The sequence below is a fragment of the Trichosurus vulpecula genome, chromosome 2 (genome assembly GCF_011100635.1).
Source record: "Trichosurus vulpecula isolate mTriVul1 chromosome 2, mTriVul1.pri, whole genome shotgun sequence".
Classification (NCBI taxonomy): Eukaryota; Metazoa; Chordata; class Mammalia; order Diprotodontia; family Phalangeridae; genus Trichosurus; species Trichosurus vulpecula.
In genome coordinates, this window is record NC_050574.1 from 195,463,834 (window position 1) to 195,484,859 (window position 21,026).

Sequence of the window (21,026 nt, forward strand, 5' to 3'; positions counted from 1 at the left end):
AGCAATCTAGGGAATTTTCTTCAAATGTGACATAGTCACAGTTGAGGTCAATTGTCCCTTATTCTGTAGTTGCTCAGGACTGGAAAAATTAAAGACTTTTAAAGGTTGAAGAAAGATGGCTCATGTAATATGACCTTTTTGTATTCACCAAATTAGAAATGAAGGTTTGAAATAAGCTTTATATACTGTAGAGAGAGGGCTAAGCCTTGACTTAGCCAATTTGGTTTAATTGCCTTTGAATCATGGTTGATATTAACTGCCATAGTTTAATCAATTGTTAAAGTAGCCCAAGCAATTGGGTTACTTATAATTTAGTCTAGTTATTGAATATGTTGGAGATATTACACATTGTCTCTTGGGAAGGAAAGGAAGGCCTGATAAAAGAGGTTCCAAAGTTGTAGTTGTGACATTAACTGTCAACTGGCTATTTTTTGAGAGGTGGGGACATGGTGGGAAAGATCATCACCCATTTTGAAAGTGACCTTCTGAAACAGTTACCAGTTAACTGAGAGATGGAGTGATTTACCTGGGGTCACACAGTTAATATATGCTGGACCTGGAACACAGACCTTCCTAACACTGAAGCCAGCTCTCTATTCACTACCTTTGCTGCCTCAAACTATAAACAAAATATATATTTGGCAAATCAAGTTGGCTTCCCTTGCTCTTCTGTCTCTGAAGGAATATTTTCTGATGAAATGAGCCTACCGAATAATAGGTCCTCTGTGTTAGAAAAGACTTCAAATGCCATATAGTTCCACCCGTGCCTGAACAAGAATCTCTTCTACAAGATCACTCTGACAAGTAGCCACACAACCTCAATTTCAGGGCCTTTATAATCTAAGGCATGTAAACTTGTTTTAGTTTTTAATTTTTCAGTAACTGTATTTCAATATAATTGGTTTCCTTTCTAATTCTATGTATTTCATTTTATGCATTTGACAATGCTCTTCTGAAAAGGGGTCCATAGATTTACCCAACTGCCAAAGGGTTCCATGAAACACATAAAAAGGTGCTGCTTTATTTGAAGATCTCTAGTGATAGACGACTTGTTTCCTCCTGAGGCAGACAATTCCACTTTTGTATTATCAGAAAGATCTTCCTTAGACATTTAGGTCATTAAGAACCCTTTTCCTTAGATCATTAGGAACCTTTTTCTTTACATTAAGCTGAAATCTGCCTCCCTGTGGCTTCTACCCATTTTTTTTTGTTCTTGTCCTTAGGGGCCAAACAAAACAAGTCTAATTACTCTTCCATGTGACAGCTCTTCACATACTGAGAATAATTACTATATACCTCCTAAATCTTCTCTTCTTTAACTGCACATCCCCTCACCGAGTTCCTTGAATTGAGCCTCATTAGGCATATATTAATGTGAATACAAGGCAACAAAACTATAAATGCTCAGTAGGGATAGAAAGTATCTAGCCCTTTTGTTCCCTGCCACTCTCCTGTTCCTTGCCCTTTCCTCCCCTCCCTTCACTTTCTCTCCCCCTCCTTCCCTTTCCCTCCACTTCCTCCCCTTCCCCTCCCCTCCCTTTCCCTCCCCTTTCTCCTTCCTTCCCTCCCTCCCTTCCTTCCTTCCTTCCTTCCTTCCTTCCTTCCTTCCTTCCTTCCTTCCTTCCTTCCTTCCTTCCTTCCTTCCTTCCTTCCTTCCTTCCTTCCCAGGAGAGACCAGATTAAAAGAGGGATAAAAGGAAGTATGGGAGGGTCAGAAGGAGAGAGAGCCAAGCCTCTGTCCTCTCTATACAATGATGGAATGTACTTTTAGAAGACAGAACTTCAGTTTCTTTCACTAGCACCCAAATTAGTGATGAGGTCACCAGTAGCCAATCTAATTTGATTGATAGGCTTGTTAGGCTCAAAGACAAAGAGATTTCAAACACCTGACCCAAACCTCCTCAGTGCCCATTTATTCTCTGCTACTGTGTGAGGAATGCTACAAATCACCAAACCTGAACTAGTTGATGCCTTTCCTAAGCACTGCATATTCTTAAATCCTGAGCCAAAGCAAAGGTTTGCCTGCCGGTAAGCACATATTCATTCATTATCTTTATTATCTCCTTAGGCACTCTTATTATACCACAAAATGATAACCATCTGAAGGAGCATGGTAATTAGTATCCAAAACATTGGTTTGCTGTAGGTTTTGAACTCTTTAAGCATTGTACTACACGTATAACATTTCCTAGAATTAATGTTTCCCCAAGCGTTCTTTACTTCTTCCACGTTTGTTCCCCACCCCCAGTCCCAAAACTTTAGAATGAGCACATATAAAATTTTACCTAAGTCTTTGGTCACTTAATAGTAATGAAAAGCAGATTTCTTGAGAAGTTATGATTAGGCAAGAGAAAACCAATTCTGCCTTGTAGGACATTGTGTTTTAACACTATGAAGCTTATACCAGGGGATCAGAAAACACTATGAGGGATCATTTAGTGGAGGACCTATGTGGTAGGAGCAATATCTATCACTTAAAATGACTATGATAATTTTTCCTTAAAAGGAACTGAAATTGTCCTCAAGACTTAATTGGCTCAGGGGATTAAAAGCTGGGTTGTTGACATAGTTTTCTGCTGGCCTGCACATCTATAAATGACCAGCCCACAAAAAGGCAGGGATGGCTTTCTCTCTGACTTGATTGGCAGACCAACACAGGTCAGGGTAGATTTGCTCAACTGAATTAATGCTACATCCTTAATGATTCTTCTTTCTATGCTTTTATAGTAAATAAATGCCCTTTTGTTAACTGTTACATGTTCTATTAGTGTTTTATTTAGTTCCAATTCCGAACCTGAACCACCTAACTGGTCTGAGTCAAGACTGCCCTGCAACAACCTATTGTATAGTGTACTTTGGGGATAACAGGTTAGAATCAGGATATAAATACAGGGAAACCTCATTTTTCTGATCTCATTCATGAATGAGCAACTTTACACATAGTGAATTTTCTAAATCCTTGAAACTTTTCCATTCTTGTTTCAGAAAGGTTTTTTTTTAAAATTGTAATTGTTTTAGATAGCCATCTTTTTGTAAATGGAGTGCAAAGTCTCCTGCTTTATTTAGAAACCATATCAAGTCTAAGTTAACCTTTTCTTCATGACCCAGGGTTAATATCATGAACATCTATTACTATATAGTATTGTCCTACAGTGATATCCTCCTATGGAATTGAAACTGCAGAAAATATCTCTACACTTCAGAGTGCCTGGCCAGTAAGGGGAAAGTGATACGTATCTAGGGGACTGAAGTATGCCCCTGTTAGAAAGATAATACACAGGAGGCACTGGAGGTTTGGACTCCAGCCTCTAACAGGTTCGCTCTTGATTTGGTCAGAAAGGAAAGACAGCTTCAAAGGGGTTAATAATAAGCTTCATTTTAGTCTAGTTTTCTCTAACAGTATTGCTGATAACAGAAGCACTAAAAATTCCTGCAGTATTCCCTAATCATCCTTCTCACAGGGGCCGGTGAGAAGGGGGAGACAACTACCCCTACGTCTCGATGGGGACAATCGAGACAGGAACAACTTGTGCATTCAAACATAAAGGTTCCCCAACTCACTGACCACTGACCACCTGTTTTATAGGGTATCAGACAAAGAAGGCATATTGCCAGCAATAGCCTCACAAGTTTACATCACCTCATCCCTATATCTCACTGCACAGTCGCAGTGGATGTTTACAATTTCAGCAACCATGTTTATATTATTTATCCTTACATAATGCTGCACAAGCATGGTGGAGGTATTTTGAACCATGAGCCTGGGAACTCATATCTAATACCTGGGAAACAGAGATTGTTATGGCCACAGACCCTGGGAAACTGGGGTTGTTACGGCCATAGATCTTGGGAAACTGAATTCTAAGAGATAATAACAAAAATCCACTTCACACACACTAAAATCCACCTTACCTACATTAAAATTCACCTTACTTTTACTCCACCCCTCCAGGATTCTGGCCTTAACAATCTAAACAGGTGACATTTGACTCTTACAGTCTGCACGGATGACACTTGGCCCTTACAATCTACACAGGTGACACCTTCTGGAGTCCTCGAGCCAAGGAACTAAAACATAACATTCACAATCCCCAACAATATAACAACAACAATATAAACTGCAACAATATAAGTGCTACAATAACAACGATATAGAGAAAACAACAACGCAGATATTGTGTTGGGCATCACTCACATAACAACAGCACGCTGCAATAACATAAATATTGTGTTGAGCCTCACTTACACAAACATAGCATATTACCAGAGTGGCCACATGCCTCAAACAGACACAAAAGTAACTTGCCCTTTTCCCCGAGAAGTACGGCCAGAAGGCCTAAAACAAAGCGTATCATCCAGTATTTAACATAACACACAGTATGTAACATGGAACACAGTATGTAACATTGCATTCAGTATGTGACATAGCACAGTATATAACATAGTATACCCCAACACTTATACATTCTTTGGGGGCCAAAATCTTTGAGGAGTGAGCAGCCAGCTCCTCTTCACTTCAGCCACTGTCCAAGTACTGCTAATACATCAGGGGGGTCGCAGGCTAACATCTGAAGTACTTCCCACTCCTGCAGGGCAGCATCCTCAGTAGATGGCTATCCTCATGCCCAGACAATAATTTCTGGGGTTACTGAAACTGCACCCACCCCCATCACAAGTCAGGGGCTTCCCTTAACACAGCACATCCCCAGGGGCAGAGAACACAACACACTCCACCCCTAGGTCACAGTTGTTTACAATCCCCTCAATCAAATCGGAGGGTCCAAATCCTGAAAGTCCTCTTGGGCTTGTGTCCTTCTTTTCATGCTGCTATCGAAGCATGCTGCTTCCACCTTGTACTGTCAGGTGCACATACCCTCTAATGAGCCAAAAAAGTCCAAGTCCTGACACTGCTCCAGCTCCCGCCACAAGGTCTGGGGGGCAACTGGGCAACTAAGCCAACAGGGTGGGTCCCCAGGGGTTATGGCACTTCCCCCACCCCACCACAGACAGCTCCACCCCTGGGTCCCAGTCCAACCCAGGGAGATGTAGCAGAAAAGCACGCTTAGTGCTCCTCCCTTGCTGCAAAGTTTTCATCTTGACCCGGGGCTGAATCTCGTGCACAACCTCTCCTCTTCCTCTTCCTGCAGGTCCAGGGTTCCTACACAGGCAGCTCTCTGCTCCTCCTATATGTCTCATCTCATGGGGTGATGGACTGCCCATACACATTTCCAGGGCTCCCACCCCTCCAGCACACTTAAAGGCCTCACCTTGAAGGGTGGGGCTCTCTCTGCTCGTGCCTGGGTCCAGGCACAGCAGGCTCCAAAGGCCTTTGTCCCCAGCTTCTGTCTTTGTCCCACACTGCCCCAACTCCAGGGCAGCTTGCCCTCCCCTAGCCTCACATGGGGAGGGGCTGCTCTGGCCTGGGCTCTGGGCATAACACAATTCCAGTGCCTTCACCCCTCTGGCACAGCTAGGGGAGGGGCTACTCCAATCTGGGCTCTTTCTAGCAGAGCCTCCCTCACACTGCCCTGGCTCTAGCCATGGCCTTGGCTCTGAGGAGTTCAAAAGAAACTTCTCCTCTGGCTCCATTTTCTCTATAGGAACATTAACTCTTTCCTGTACTCCAGGCTTCTCCTTTAGTTCAGGGAAATTCAAAAGGAATTTCTGCTTCCACTTCTCAAAGGACTCTGCCTCTGAGGCAGTGACTAACAATTCTGGGAGGTTTAAGAGTAACTTCTCCCATAACAGGGCTTCCACTGACAGGTTGTCAGTATTTTTTCTCATAATAGGTAACTTTAACCAAACCACAACACAAGAAACTGAATCACCCACTTGGCTATCCCACCTCCCAAGGTCATCTTTTCCTCCTGCGGCTGCTGCTCCAGCCTGTCTCTTCAGGAGTACTGGTGGGGTGAGGAGGGGGAAGGTGGGGTTATCTCTCAGGGGCCCTGCTCTTGGCATCTGGGAAACTGCTCCTGCTGCTTCTGCTGCTTCTCCTTCTTCTGCTGCTCCTTGCTTGGTTTCTCTCAGGTTGCAGCTGCTTGCTCCACCGTCACTGCTGCCACTGCTGGGTCGAGATCTTTCTGGATTGGTCCAGAACACTGCTGCATCTGTCAACGAACACTGACTTTCCCACACCTTTGGACCTAAGTCAATCTGGATGTCCCATAATATTTCTACAACTCCCATAGCCTTTCTAGTTCCCTTCTTATCAAGAGTACCCCCAATTTTCATCAAAACTTTCTCAAAGTCTCTAGCAGTAAGGGGCACCTCCTTACACTCCTGGGAAGGGGTACATGCTCCATCCTCCCATCCCTGGGGAGGGGTCCATAGAACCATAGCCACAAAAAACAACTAAAAGTCCCACAAAACCTCATACTTTAGTCTGCACAAATCCTGGTTGACTACGCCAATTGTTAGACAGAAAATACACAGGAGGCACTGGAGGTTTGGACTCCAGCCTCTAACAGGTTCACTCTTGATTTGGTCAGACAGGAAAGACAGCTTCAAAGGGGTTAATAATAAGCTTTATTCTAGTCTAGTTTTCTCTAACAGTATTGCTGATAAAGGAAGCACTACAAACTCCTACAGTATTCCCTAATCATCCTTCTCACAAGGGCTGGTGAGAAGGGGGGGCAACTACCCCTATGTCTCAATGGGGACAATCGAGACAGGCACAACTTGTGCATTCAACCCTAAAGGGTTCCCCTAAATCCCCTCAAGCCTCAATGGGGGCTGGTTGAGGCAAACACAGTTTCCCCCCTCCTGATCCTTGATGGGGGCTGATCAAGGTGCACAGCATCCCAGCTTGTACATTCAACCATAAAGGTTCCCCAATTCACTGACCACTGACCACCTATTTTATAGGGTATCAGACAAAAAAGGCATATTGCCAGCAATAGCCTCACAAGTTTACATCACCTCATCCTTATATCTCACTGTGCAGTCGCAGTGGATGTTTACAATTTCAGCACACGTTTATATTGTTTATCCTTACATAATGCTGCGCAAGCGTGGTGGAGATGTTTTGAACCATGAGCCTATCATATCTAATACATGGGAAACAGAGATTGTTATGGCCACGGATCCTGGGAAACTGGGGTTGTTATGGCCGTAGATCTTGAGAAACTGAACTCCGAGAAATAATAACAAAAATCCACTTCACACACACTAAAATCCACCTTACCTACACTAAAATTCACCTTACTTACAGTCCCACAATATACCCCTACTCATCACAATGTGCACATATCCCACAGGGGATAATTCTGGAAGGAAACTGAAAGTAGGGTATTCTATAATAATGTACTTCAATGAATTTGTGTTCTCACTGATATAGGGACTCCCTGCAATGGTCCAGATCACAACTGGATCATATCTTCTTAAATTAAAATCAGACTCACCAACTCTACTACCTTCAGTGAAATAGAGGACTGCTAGGCCTTACTATTTGTCTTACTGCTGTTTACTAAGGTGCTTTAGTAAGGTGCCCTTACTATGTACCCCTCAGATCTCTGGAGCTATCATTTGACCTATGGATGTAGTTTCCTGGGCCTTTCCATCCACCCTTTCCCTGTACCCAAATGACTTTTGGGCCTTTCTACTGTCCCTGTAGAAGAACTATGTGTTATCTCTCTCAATTACAGTGAAACTCCTTTAAAGCAAAAATAGTTTTTCTTTTTTCCTATTTGTAGTTCCAACATTTACCACAGTGCTTAGCATGTACAAATTGATAAACAAATGCTTTTTATTTTTCATTCTTACCCTGGTTGACTATTGTCCATGCCTTTTTACAAATCCTCTACAGAGAGTCCACTTACAATTCTTGGAGCTTTTCTCTAAATCTCTTAACAGTGAGTGAAGAGTAATGGAATATCTGGGCTGTCCAGTGGCTATTCTTTGTTCTTGCTGCATGATTTCTGGTCATACATCTCCCATGATAGCTTCATATCACTTCTCTTGTGTAATTTTTCATTAGTAATGTGTTTTAGCCTACATACATCTACTACATACCTCCCAATTAAAATTTGGGTCACCTGCAGTTTTAATTCTTTGTAGACTATGGTATCCCATGACTTGTCTCCTATATTGCATTGCTAGAAGAATAATGATGCTAAAAACATGGGTCTTTGCTTCATGTAGAAGCCTGGGGTCATTAAACACAACAGTGAAAATTCCAAAAGACATTCTAGCCTGCTCTCCTATTCGATTCTGGGCCCAACTCATTGTCTATGAGCAACATCTGCAAAATATAGACATATTAATGGGCTACCTCTATGGTTCATCCATACAACTGAATGTCATCATCTGGACAATAGGCATTATTAATTCTCTTGGTTTTTCCATTTTGGATAGTTAGACTGAACACAGATTCATTATTAATCTCATTTTAGAGGCTCTGCAATGTTCCAGCACTTGATGGAATGAACATAATATCATTTGCAAATAGGACCATCCAGAACACTTCATTTTCTATATAGAATCCCTTTTCTATTTGGACTCTACTTTGGATATCCTCCATGATAGGGTAAATACCTTCAAATATACAACTATCAAAAAGGTTAGTACATGTCAGAATGCTCAGGAAAAAAAAAACAACTTGTAAAACATACCTTTTGTTCAAAAGTTTAAGTCAGTTTTTCAGGGCCATTCTAAAGAGGGATCTTTTTTTTGGCAGAGCAATTGGGGTTAAGTGACTTGCCCAAGATCACACAGCTAGTAAGTGTATCAAGTTTCTGAGGTCGGATTTGAAATCAGGTCTTCCTTTCTGCTCTACTCACTGTACCACCTAGCTGCCCCAAGAAGGATCTTCTTAATTGTTCTTCCAAACATTCACAAAAGGGCATGAAATATTTTTTGTTGTTTTGTTGTATAGTCATTTTTCAATCATGTTCAGATCTTTGTGACCTCTTTTGTGGGTTTTCTTGGCAAAGATGCTAGAGTGGTTTGCTATTTCCCTCTCCAGATCATTTTACAGATAAGAAAACTGAGGCAAACAAATAGAGTGATTGCTCAGAGTCATACAGCTAGAGAGGCTAGATTTCAGCTCAGGTCCTCCTGACTTTAGGTCAGGTGCTCTATCCACTGGGCTACGTACCTGCCCTGAAATATTCCTAGGTCCATCATGAAAATCTGCTGCAAGTTGTGCTTGATAAATTCATGTTGCCTTGATTTGGCTTGTTTTATACAAATGGATGGTTCCTCTGGCCTTTCTAACAAGTATAGTTATGTACCTTTGGTTTTGTTTTTGAAAAATAACCTCATAAAGCTCTCATTATATTTTACCTTATGTATTACCTTCAAACAGATAGTCAGGTATAAAGGATAACACAGGCTGTTAAGAAATCCCTGCCTTATATTATTAAAGGAAATGAACCATTAAGACTTGTCAGGTTTCTCACTTTGTAATGTCATATCCTGTTCAACAGCACTAGTCAGTCCTGCGAATTACTATTAGTGGATTAACATCCAGAGATGTGATTCAGCTGACTCCATTCAGACTTAGGTAAGGATGTAAAGGACAAAAAAAATGATAGAAATGATAGAGTTGAAAAAAGTATTTTGTCATTTTGTACATGTTTTTCACTTATTTTCCACTAGAATTGTTCTTTGCTAGGAACTGTGGAGCTGAACCAAAGGCAGCTCTTGCCATCATAACTGAAGTCATGGAACCTGTATCACAAGGTCCAAATCAACTGCAAATATGCTTTTACCAAGGTAACATTAAAAGATCAGAAAAATAAGAAAGTTCTCTCCTAGAACTCTCTGACATCTGTTTTTCAGTTATACTTCCTGGAGACACAGCAAAGCCACATGTAAAAGAAGTAATAATTATTCTGGACCCTACATTGTCAAAGTGAAGTCATCTGATATTTCTACATGTACTAGTTTAACATAAACAGCCTCATACTCTCTTTGCCCTTTCCGTTTGCAAGATATTAGTCAAGGGGGAAGAGTTAAAGACACATACACATACATATGTAACATCTATGTGCCTATTTACACATGTGTATGTGTATATAAACATATATATGACATTGATATCTAGTGTTAGGTTTTGTAACTGTTTTGGATTCCCACAGGTTATAAGTTATAGCACTTTTTGAGGGAAGTTAAGCCCACAGTAATTTTTATAGGAACAATAGACTGTCGTATTGAAGACCTGTTATCCCATGCCTGCCTTTTTTCTGAAGACACACACACCATTGAGTTCCTAGTTAAGCTATTTGTTCATTTTCCCAGGACATAACATAAACTTGATTTTTCCGGTGAGTAAACTGAGATACCAAAGGTATATGAGATACTTATCTGATATATCAGGTGATTCCAGGCCCAGTGCTCTATCCACAACAGATGAGGAAACTGAGGCAAATAGGGTTTAAGTGACTTGTTCAGGGTCACACAGATAGTGTCTGAAGCCAGATTGGAATTCAGGAATATGAGTCTTCTTGTCTTTAGGTGGGACACTCTATCAACTGTACCACCTAGCTGCCCTGGAAGCAATACTAAACCTGCCTATTGAAGACATGATGATGAACTTTGAAAATCCTGGGGAATCGACAAATAAATAAATTCAGGCAAAAGATTCAGCAAAGTTGCAGCTTTCAAAATAAGCCCATGAAGTCAGTAACATTTATATATAACAACAATTCAATTCAGGAAAAAATACAAATAAAAGTCCTATTCACAATAATTACAAAATACATTAAATATTTGGGATTCAGTTTTACTAAATCACACTCAGCACCTGAATGGAAGCAATCTATAATAACTCCTTATAAAAATAAAGAACTGCTTAAATGGGGGAGAAATAGTCACTGCTCATGGATAGGTCATTCCAATATAATAAAAATGATAATAATATTGTAGTTAATTTATAGAATTAGTACTATACCAATCAAAGTACTAAAGAGATACTTTACAAAGGACTTACACAATGATAACAAAATTCATTTGGAAGAAGAAAAGATTTGGATTATCAAGGGAAACAGTGAAAAAATAGGAATGCAGGGGCAATAGCCTCAAGCTAAATTATAAAGAAGCAAACATTAAAGCTATTTGGTACTAGTTTAAAAATAGAAAACAGATTAATGTCAAACTAAGCAGGGGAAAATCAGAAATAACGAAATTCAATAACCTGACATTTTATAAACCCCCAAATATGAATTACATAGGAAAGAACTCTATTTCAGAACTGCTGTGAACACTGGAAAGTAATCTAGAAGAAATTAGGCTCAGACCAATATTTAATATTCCAGAAAAAACAACAGCAATGACAACAACCACCATTTAAAATTAGTATGTGATGACCTAAGTATTAAAGATCATACCATAAAAAATCAGAAGAGAACCAGGTCATATACATTGTATAGAAATGTGTAGGAAATGGGTTCTTAAACAAATGAAAAACAGAGGTAATTACAAAAACATAAAATAGATAATTTTGAGTATGTGAAATTAAAAAGCTTTTTCATAAACAAAATTAATGCATTTGTGATAAGGCAAGTGGTCAACTGGGTATATCAAATATTTCTGATAAGAACTTTTCGGTCATATGTATGTATACTTTTAGTCATGTATTTCATAAAAATATATACTTGCATCTATATCTGTATGTATATATACATACTTATGTATATATGTGTGAAAATGCAAATAAAAAACCTCACTATTTCATCTTATCCCCAGAAAATTTACAAAAATAACTAAAGATGGGAATAGGCAATGATGATGAATATGATAGCATTTAAATAACGGCTTTTAAATAGCGTAAGAGAGGTCGTAGAAAGACAGACTTACCAATACATTACCAGTGGAAGTATGAATTACTAGCTTTTTTGGAAAGTTATTTGGAATATGGGGGAAATCTAGGTGATGCAAAGACAAACTCTATCAATAAAATATATTTTTAAAAAGAATGGTTGGATACCTGTCGCCTGTCCTTTCCCACATGGGCCCTGTCTTTCTTAAGTGTAAGCCCCTTGCTTTCACTCTTGTAGCATTCACAAACATGGTATGAAGCCTGAATCTGGTTTGTTCAAATCAGGGCCCTGTATTCTGTACAGTTTGTCCTAGGCTAAACTGGCCATGGCATCCCTTCTTTTCAGTGAATAAATGAATGAATGAACAAATGGATGAATAAGCATGTATTAAATCTTTCATTTTACCAGTTTTTTATCTTGTAGATGCCATCTTAAAACTGTAACCCACCAGAGAACATTGCAAAGCTTAAATTCTGTTTTAATGGAAAAAATATTTCTTCAATGTCATATGGTAATAATGATCATAATTCACATTTATATAGAACTTTAAGGTTGACAAAGCATGTAAATTATATGATGTAAGCTATGAAGATTATTTGAGAGCACACACAATTTTCACATAAATCCTTCTTACAAATGAGTTTCTGAGTAGTCCTAACAGGCAAAAATTTCACTCTTCAGTGACAACTTGCTTTTCATTTGGACCACTGAAGATAGCCTTTTAAACAATATATTGCCTTCAATCTCCTCTCTTTAATCAATCCATCCTACACACTGCTGCTACATCCATATATTACCATTTTACAACTTTTATCAAATTAAACTTTCAATGCTTCAACCTTTTTACTGAATAAAGGCCAAATGACTAATCTGGTCCTACAAGTGCTCCATATCTGATCAGACCTTACCCTTCAAACTCTATTTGTTATATTACCAATATAAAATGAACTAGTCACTGTTTACCCATGTATGTTTGACATTTTCCTCTTTTCATGCTCATGACATTAATTTTATCTGGAAGTCCTTCTCCCTCTATCCATTATTCCCTGATGAAATTATACCCATATTGTGAGGTGTTTTTAGAATCTCTGAGTCGGAGGGACCTCAGAGATCATCAAGAAGAATCTCTTCTATATATCCCTGAGAAATGGTCATTTGACCTTCTTGAAAAGACTATCAATGATAGCAAAACCACTACTTTCTGAGAGACAGTCCATTCTACTTTTTGAACAGTTAGCAATGTTTATTTTTTATTCATCAAGTCTAAGTCACTTTTGGTCAGACTTTCACTGGTGGAACCAAGAAGGCAGAATAGAGAAAACACTCAGCTGAGCTCTCCCAACTTCTCTTTTCAAACAACTTTAAAATAATGCTTCAAATTGAATTTTGGAGTGGCAGAGTCAATAAAAAGTCATAGTGAGACATTCTTTCATCCCAAGATATAGGAGGCTTGAAAGAGAGATCAATGACATGGGAGAAGAGGCTAGCCTGGATGTGGATGAAGTACCAGTGGTGGAACTAGGTGATAGAGACAAAAGTAGTAGCAGTCTTGGGAGCTTTTAAGCCAGAGATGGTAAGAAGACCTGGCATCTGGTCAGAAAGAGATTATAGGGTGTCTCTGTGCTATCACAGGAACAGATGCTTTTTGGCAGCTCCATTTCCTACATCCATTTCTGGGTCATAGTTCAAGGGCATAGAAGAGCACTTCTATCCAAAGGAATCAGGAACCCTAAGGAACAGTATCATTATGATCCTTAGGGAGGAGGGATGCTGAAGAGTAGTATTAATTACAATCAAAAGGGATCAGAGGCCCTTCCTGGGTAAGAATCAGAGTACAGACCAGGAGAGCAAGGCCTATACCACCTTAAAAACACTAAAAACTTCCAAACCCTCAGAACTAGCTCTTAAAACATCAGTGAGAAAAAAACCTGAAGTTTGAGACAATTTCCCTCTTCCCCTTCAGGGGCAACAGAACCCAGAATTACCATAAAGTTCCAAATCAAGAAACAGTGTGGAAAAATAAGCAAACAACAAAAAAAGAACCTGACTATAAAACTCTATTATGGTGACAGGGTAGATCAAGAAACAAGCTCAGAAAAAGACAATGAAGTTAAAATAACTACAAGCAAATCCTCAAAAGGAAAAAATATGTGAATTGGGCAAAAGCCCAACAAGAATTCCCAGAAAAGCTAAAAATGATTTTCAAAATAAAATAAGAGTGGTAGAGGAAAAAAAAACAGGTAAGGAAATGAAAGCAGATGAGGAAAATTGTGAAGACAATTAATAGCTTGGTAAAAGAGGTACAAAAACTACTTAAACAATAGAACTGGCCAAATGGAAAAAGAGGAACAAAAATTCACCGAAGAAAATAATTCCGTAAAAATTACAATTAGGCACACAACTAAAAAAATCTTTAAGAGGAACAAATTTAAAATCCCCTATTAAACATCAAAATAGAAATCCTGAAAATGGAAGGAGAGATTAATAAAATTGAAAGTTAGAAAAAATATTGAACCAATAAATAAAACTAGGAGTCCGTTTTATTAAGAAAAAATTAATAAAATAGATAAATCATTGGTTAATTTTATTTTAAAAAGAAAACCAAATAGTATCACAAATAAAAATGGTGAATGCACAACACATGAAGATGAAATTAAAGCGATTTTTAGGAGTTATTTTTCCCAATTATATGCCAGTAAAACTGACAATCTAAATGGAATGGATGAATATTTACAAAAATAAAACCTTTTCAGATTAACAGAAGAGAAAATAGAACACTTAAATAATTCTATCTTAGAAAAATAATTCTGAACAAGCCATCAATGAGCTCCCTAAGGAAAAAGCCCCAGGACCAGATGGATTTACAATACTATTTAGCTATTTGAAAAAAATTGGTAAAGAAGGCATTCTACAAAATTCCTTTTGTGATGCAAATATGGTTTTTATACCCAAACCACAGAAAGAAAACTATAGACCAATTTCATTAGTGGATATTGATGAAAAAATTTTAAATAAAATACTAGCAGGGAGATAATAGCAATAAATCACAAGGATCATACACTATGACCAGGTGAGATTTATACTAGAAATGCAGGGCTTCCTTAATATTAGGAAACTATCAGCATAATTGACCATATAAGTAACAATAACCACAAAAATCATATGATTATATCAATAGATGCACAAAAATTCTTTAACAAAATACAGTACTTATTCCTATCAAAACACAAGAAATCATAGGAGTCAATGGAACCTTTATTAAAATAAGTAGTATCTATCTAAAACCAAGAGCTTGCATTATTTGTAACAGGGAGAAACTTGAAGCCTTCCCAGTGAGATCAGAAATGAAGCAAATATGTTCATTATCACCATTATTATTCAATATTGTACTAGAAATGCTAGCCATAGTAGTCAGAAAGAAAAAGAAACTTAAGGAATAAAAACAGGCAATGAGAAAAGAATGCTGTCACTCTTTGCAGTGATATGATGGTATACTTAGAAAATCCTAGAGAATAAACTAAAAAACTAGTTGAAAAATTACCAACTTCAGCATTGTTGCAGGAAATAAAATAAACCCACAAAAATCATTAGCATTCCTATATATTGCCAACAAAACCCAACAGCCAGAGATAGAAAGAGAAATTCCACTTAAAATAATGGCATACACTATAAAATACTTGGAAGTCTACCTGTCAAGACAAATTCAGGGATTATATGAATACCTCTACAAAACACTTTTCACACAAATGAAGACAGAGAATTGGAGAAATATTAATTACTCATAGGCTGAGACAATATAATATAAATGACAATTAATTTATTGTTAATTTATTCATTCAGTGCCACACCAATCAAACTACCGAGGAATTATTTTATAGAGCTAGAGAAAATAATAATAACATTCATGTGGAAGAACAAAAAGTCAAGAAAATCAAGGGGATCAATGGTGAAAAAAAGTTAATGAAAGCAGCCTAGGAGTTCCAGATTTCGAGCTATATTACAAAGTGGTAATCATTAAAACAATTTGGTATTGGCTAAGAAATAGAATGGTGGATGAGTGGGATAAATTAGGTACGCAACACATAGTAATAAGTGACTGTATTAATTTTGATTACATAAATTAAAAAGCTTTTGCACAACCAAAATCAATACAGCCAAAATTAAAAAGGAAAACAGAAAACTGGGAAAAAATTTTGTAGCAAGTTTCTCTGATAAAGGCCTCATTTCTCAAATATTTAGGGAACGGAGTCAAATTTATAAAAATAAGGCCCATTCCCCAATTGATAATTAGTCAAAAGATATGAACAAACCCAGTAGTCATATGAAAATAACATACTTTAAATCACTACTGATGAGAAAAATGCAAATTAAAACAACTCTGAGATACCACTTCATATCCATCAGATTGGCTAAAATAATAGGAATAGAAACTAACAGATGTTAGAGAGGATGTGGAAAAATAGGAACACTGACATGATTTAGGTGGAGTTGTGAATGTGTCCAACCATTCTGGAGAATAATTTGGAAGTATGCCCAATAGGATATAAACTATGATTATCCTTTGACCCAGCAATACCACTAAGAGGTCTGTTTCCCAAAGAGATTGAAGAAAAAGAAAAGGATCTATTGGTACAAATATATATATATATGTATGTATGTATTAGATCTTTTTTTGGTTTCAAAGAATTAGAAATAGAGGAAATGCCCATCAATTGGGGAATGGCTGAACAAGGTGTGGTATATGATTGTGATAGAATATTATGCTATGAGAAATAAAGAGCAGGATGGTTTCAGAAAAACCTGGGAAGACTTATATGAACTCATGAAAAGTGAAGTGAGCAGAATCAGGAGAACATTATAGACAGTAATAGCAATATTGTAAGGCTGATCATCTGTGACACACTTAGCTACTCTGATTAAGGCAATAATCCAAGACAATTCCAAAGGATATATGATAAAAAATGTTATTCATCTCCAGAGAAAGAACTGAAGTCTGATTGAAACATACTTTTAAACTTTATTTTTATTGTTTTATTTTGCAACAATGCTAGTATGGAAATATTCTTTTGCATGACCTCATGTGTACAATCAAAATCAAATTGCTTGCTTTCTCAAGAAAGGGGAGAGGTATGGCAAGGAAAGAAGGAATTTGTAACTCAAAATGAAAAAAAAAAGATTGTTAAAATTTGTTTACATGTACTTGGGGACTATCTAATGAAATAAAATAATAGTAACACAAAAGAAAACCAAAAAATCTACATCACTTTCTCTGCTTCCTCCAGTGTCTGCTCTTAGTTTGGCTCCCAGGGAACAGTAAAATCAAATCTAATTTCTCTTTTATATAGCAGTCCTTCAACTACTTCAAATACTAAACAAACAAACAGAACACCAGCAACAATTAACACAGCTGACTATTTCCTCCAGGTTTAATATCTATATTTCCATTAACTGGTTCTCTAATGGTACAGTTAAAATTACTCTCTCAATCCCCTCCTTCTTGATGCTCTCCAGTTGCCAATTTCCTACCAAAGTGTGGCTCCTAGAAGTGAATACAATCCTATAAATGAGGTATTACTAAAGCAGAACACAGCAGGATTATCAGCTTTCTTGCTCCAGATGCAGATGCTGTCTAAATTACGGTAGCTTTTATGGCAGCCACGACACACTATTGATTTACATTGTTTGCAATCCACTAAAATTACCCATATGTTTTCATTTAAGTTGTTGTTTACCCACCCCTTTTGTCCCTAGGGTAAAACATAAAATCCTTAACCTGGAATTTAAAGACCTCTGCTATCAGACTCTCATTTGTAAAATGATGTGGTTGGACTAGGTGAACTCTAAGACTCCTTTCAACTCTAAACCTATGAAGCTATGATACCATTCCAGTCATATTTCCCTTCACATACTCTCTCTTGAAGTCATAATAACCTGATAAAATTTTTTCAAATACATAGTATTTTATTTCAGATATCTATGCTTCTGCATAGGTTACTTCTTGTGCTTGGAAATACATTTGCTCCTCATCTTTTTTTTCTTATGATTTTAGCTTAGTTTAGGTGCTACCTCCTCCACAAGGCCTCTGACACCTCTGCCAATAGTTAACACTCTCTTACTCCTAAAATTACTTTATGTTTACATTGCATTTATTCTGTACCCTATTATTGGTGTACATGTTATACCTGCCCAGTACACTGTAAGCTCCTTCAGGGTGGAGGCTGTATTGCGTTTGTTGCTATATCACAAATACCTAGTGCATTGTCCAGCATTTATTAAGTGCTTAACAATATTTGTTGAATTGAAATTGAATGAAATCTGTGACTCCATTCAAGTCATTAGGGATAAATGGCCTTCCTTCTAAGAAGAAAAAATTTTAAGAGTGGGCTCCCTAAGGGATCAGTCCTGGAACAGGTCTTGTTTATAATTATTATAAAGAATATGGAAAATGATCTAATTCTTAAATTTCTATATTTATAGACCATGTTAGGTGTTTCCATTTAGTAAAGAATTAGCTTATGGACAGAACAGAAAAGTTAGAAATGTTCCATTTCAGAATGGGCTAAGGCTGGTGTTCAATTAGAACTCAAGGCTTTTTTAAATATGTTGGAGTCCAAAACAATATAAAAGAAGTGATGGGATGTGAAGGTGCTTGGGGTGGATGGTAATATACTAGATGACAGTAGATAGAACTATTCAATGCTTTGTTTTTTTTTATTTTTTCTCCAAACTGCTACTAAAATATACCTTCAATGCATCATGGCTGCCTAGAGTTAACCTTGGGTTCTAGAAAGACATGTTGGTGGAATAGCTTTTTTGGAGTAGACTAGACTTTGGCATTATAGGGAATAGTGAGGAAGCTCTCTATAAATGAAAGTCAATACCTGCTCTGCAACTTACAGTTTTTGAAGATTGCCTAGGCCCAAAGAGGCTAGTTAAGTGCTTTGCCCAGAGTCACACAGCCAATAGGTGTAGAAGGCAAGACTTTAACCCAAGTCTTCCTGCCTCCAAAATTAGTTCACTTCCTCCTGCTTTTCGATTCCACATTGCAGTTCCGTGCTATATAGTATAATATTGGCTCTGACAATTCCTAATAAAATGGAAAAATTTAGAGAGTAGACCTTGTGATGAATAGCATAGTGAATCTATTTCCTGAACAGAAGCCTTGCTAATTTTTTAAAGGATCATTACCAGGTTGGCTGCAACACTAATTAATTTTCTGGCCACTGTAACTCTCAAAGACCGTTTGTGAAGTTGTTGAAGGGTTCACATCTATATTAGCAGAGGGTGCACATACAACGAAATTGTACATTCTAGAAATACTGATATAACTTCCTCTATCACAGAGAATGATCTTGGGGCTAAGAAGGAAAGAAGAAAAATTGTTAGCATGGAGTTGATCCTAAAGATTAGTGAGAAGATTGTGAACAAGTATCAACTACTGAAGACAATGAAGTAAGTCATCATACTTAGATATAGTTGCTGAACTATGAGTACTGATCTTTGGAAAATTGTACAGAGTTGCTCATGGTGGTTCACTTCTATGTTCCCCTTTCTTGGGGATGCCAAGACTGGCGGATTGCTTGAGCTTGAAATTTCTGAGCTACAGGAAAGCTAAAGTCAGTCCAGTGTCCACACTAAATTCAGCACCAACATGGTGAGCTCCCAGGAGTGAGGGATGAGGGATCACCAGGCTGTCTAAAGAGAGATGAAATAGCCCAGGTTGAAAACAGAAATGCAGATCAACAAGGGGAGAAAGCCCATGAGTGGCATCTGCATTTCCAATCTAAGTGAAAGAGGAAACAGAATATTTTTTAAAAGTGCAGAATAGAAGTGACATTAGTGGAAAGACAGATAAATGTCTCAATTTTCCAAAAAAGGAGAAAAAAGGTGGATTCTTCAGAATATAGGCCAGTGAGTTTGACTCTGGTTCCCAGAAATTTCTAGACTATGTTGTTAAAGGGATAGTTTATGAACATTTACAAGCCATTATCATGATTGGTAAGTGACTGAATAAATAGACTTATCTATCTCAGCATATCAGTCCAGTCTACTCCAGACCACCACACCATGCTTCATGTTCAGCCATCCACCTTCTTGCCATCTGCCCTGCAGGCATTTGGTTACTCTCCGTTCCCCTTCACACTTCTTTGTTGTTGTTCATTTGTTTCAGTTGTGTCCGATTTCTTTGCGATACCATTTGGGGTTAAAGGTACTGGGGTGTTTTTCTATTTCCTTCTCTAGCTCATTTTACAGATGAGGAAACTGAGGCAAACAGTGTTAAGTGACTTGCCCAGGGTCACCCAGTTAGTATGTTTCTAAGGAAGATTGAACTCAGGTCTTTCTGACTCCAGGCTCCGCACTTTAGCCACTGTGCCACTTAGCTGACCCCTGTGCTTCTTTACCTGGACTCAATAATCAAATCAATTTTATCATTGTTCCTGGAAAGATGCTTGTCAATTGACTGCATTATGGATACCATTCTCATGCATGTATTATTTCTCTCTCTCTCTGTATGTAAACACCTGGAGGGCTGGGATTATTCCTACTTTATATTTGTACTTCTAGCACCTAACACAGTGTCTGGTACATAGTAAACACTTAATAACTGCCTTTTCATTCATCTGAAAAGCTCTTGACATGCTAGAACCATAGGCTAAATATTACAATATGAAATTTACAGAAATAATATACATATACATTAAGGTCATTCTTGATGAAAATGTTAGAAAGGTACGGATAGGTTTTTTATGTGTTATATCCAGTGACAGGTCACATCTTTATAGTCCCAGTGGAATAAAGCATTTAGGGAACACAAGAGATCACTGTTTTTTATTTTTTATTATTAGATACCATTTGATTTCTTAGAGCAAAATGCCACTTTAAAGTCTTTCCTCCAACTAGGTATCTCCTATGTATCTTTCAAAATCTCGTGAGGTTCCTTGAAATATTTAACAATGGAGGTAACTTTGTTCAAGTATTCTATAATTATTAATGCCAAGCAGGGCATAACAGGAAAGCGTAATGTTCAGCAAAGGTATTGTTTGCCACTGCTTTGGAAGGTACCCAAAACTAACAGGAATTCTTCATAACTGGTGAGGTCTCACAGATATTTCTATTGGAAGATGACATTGTACCAATGGTATCAAGGCTTGAAATAATGCAGAGGCTCACAAATAAAATCTATGATCATTGAAAAGAATTTGGCCTAACTGTTCACATAACAAAATTGAGTTGGATGGACAGCTAATAAATCTGGTCCTTTTA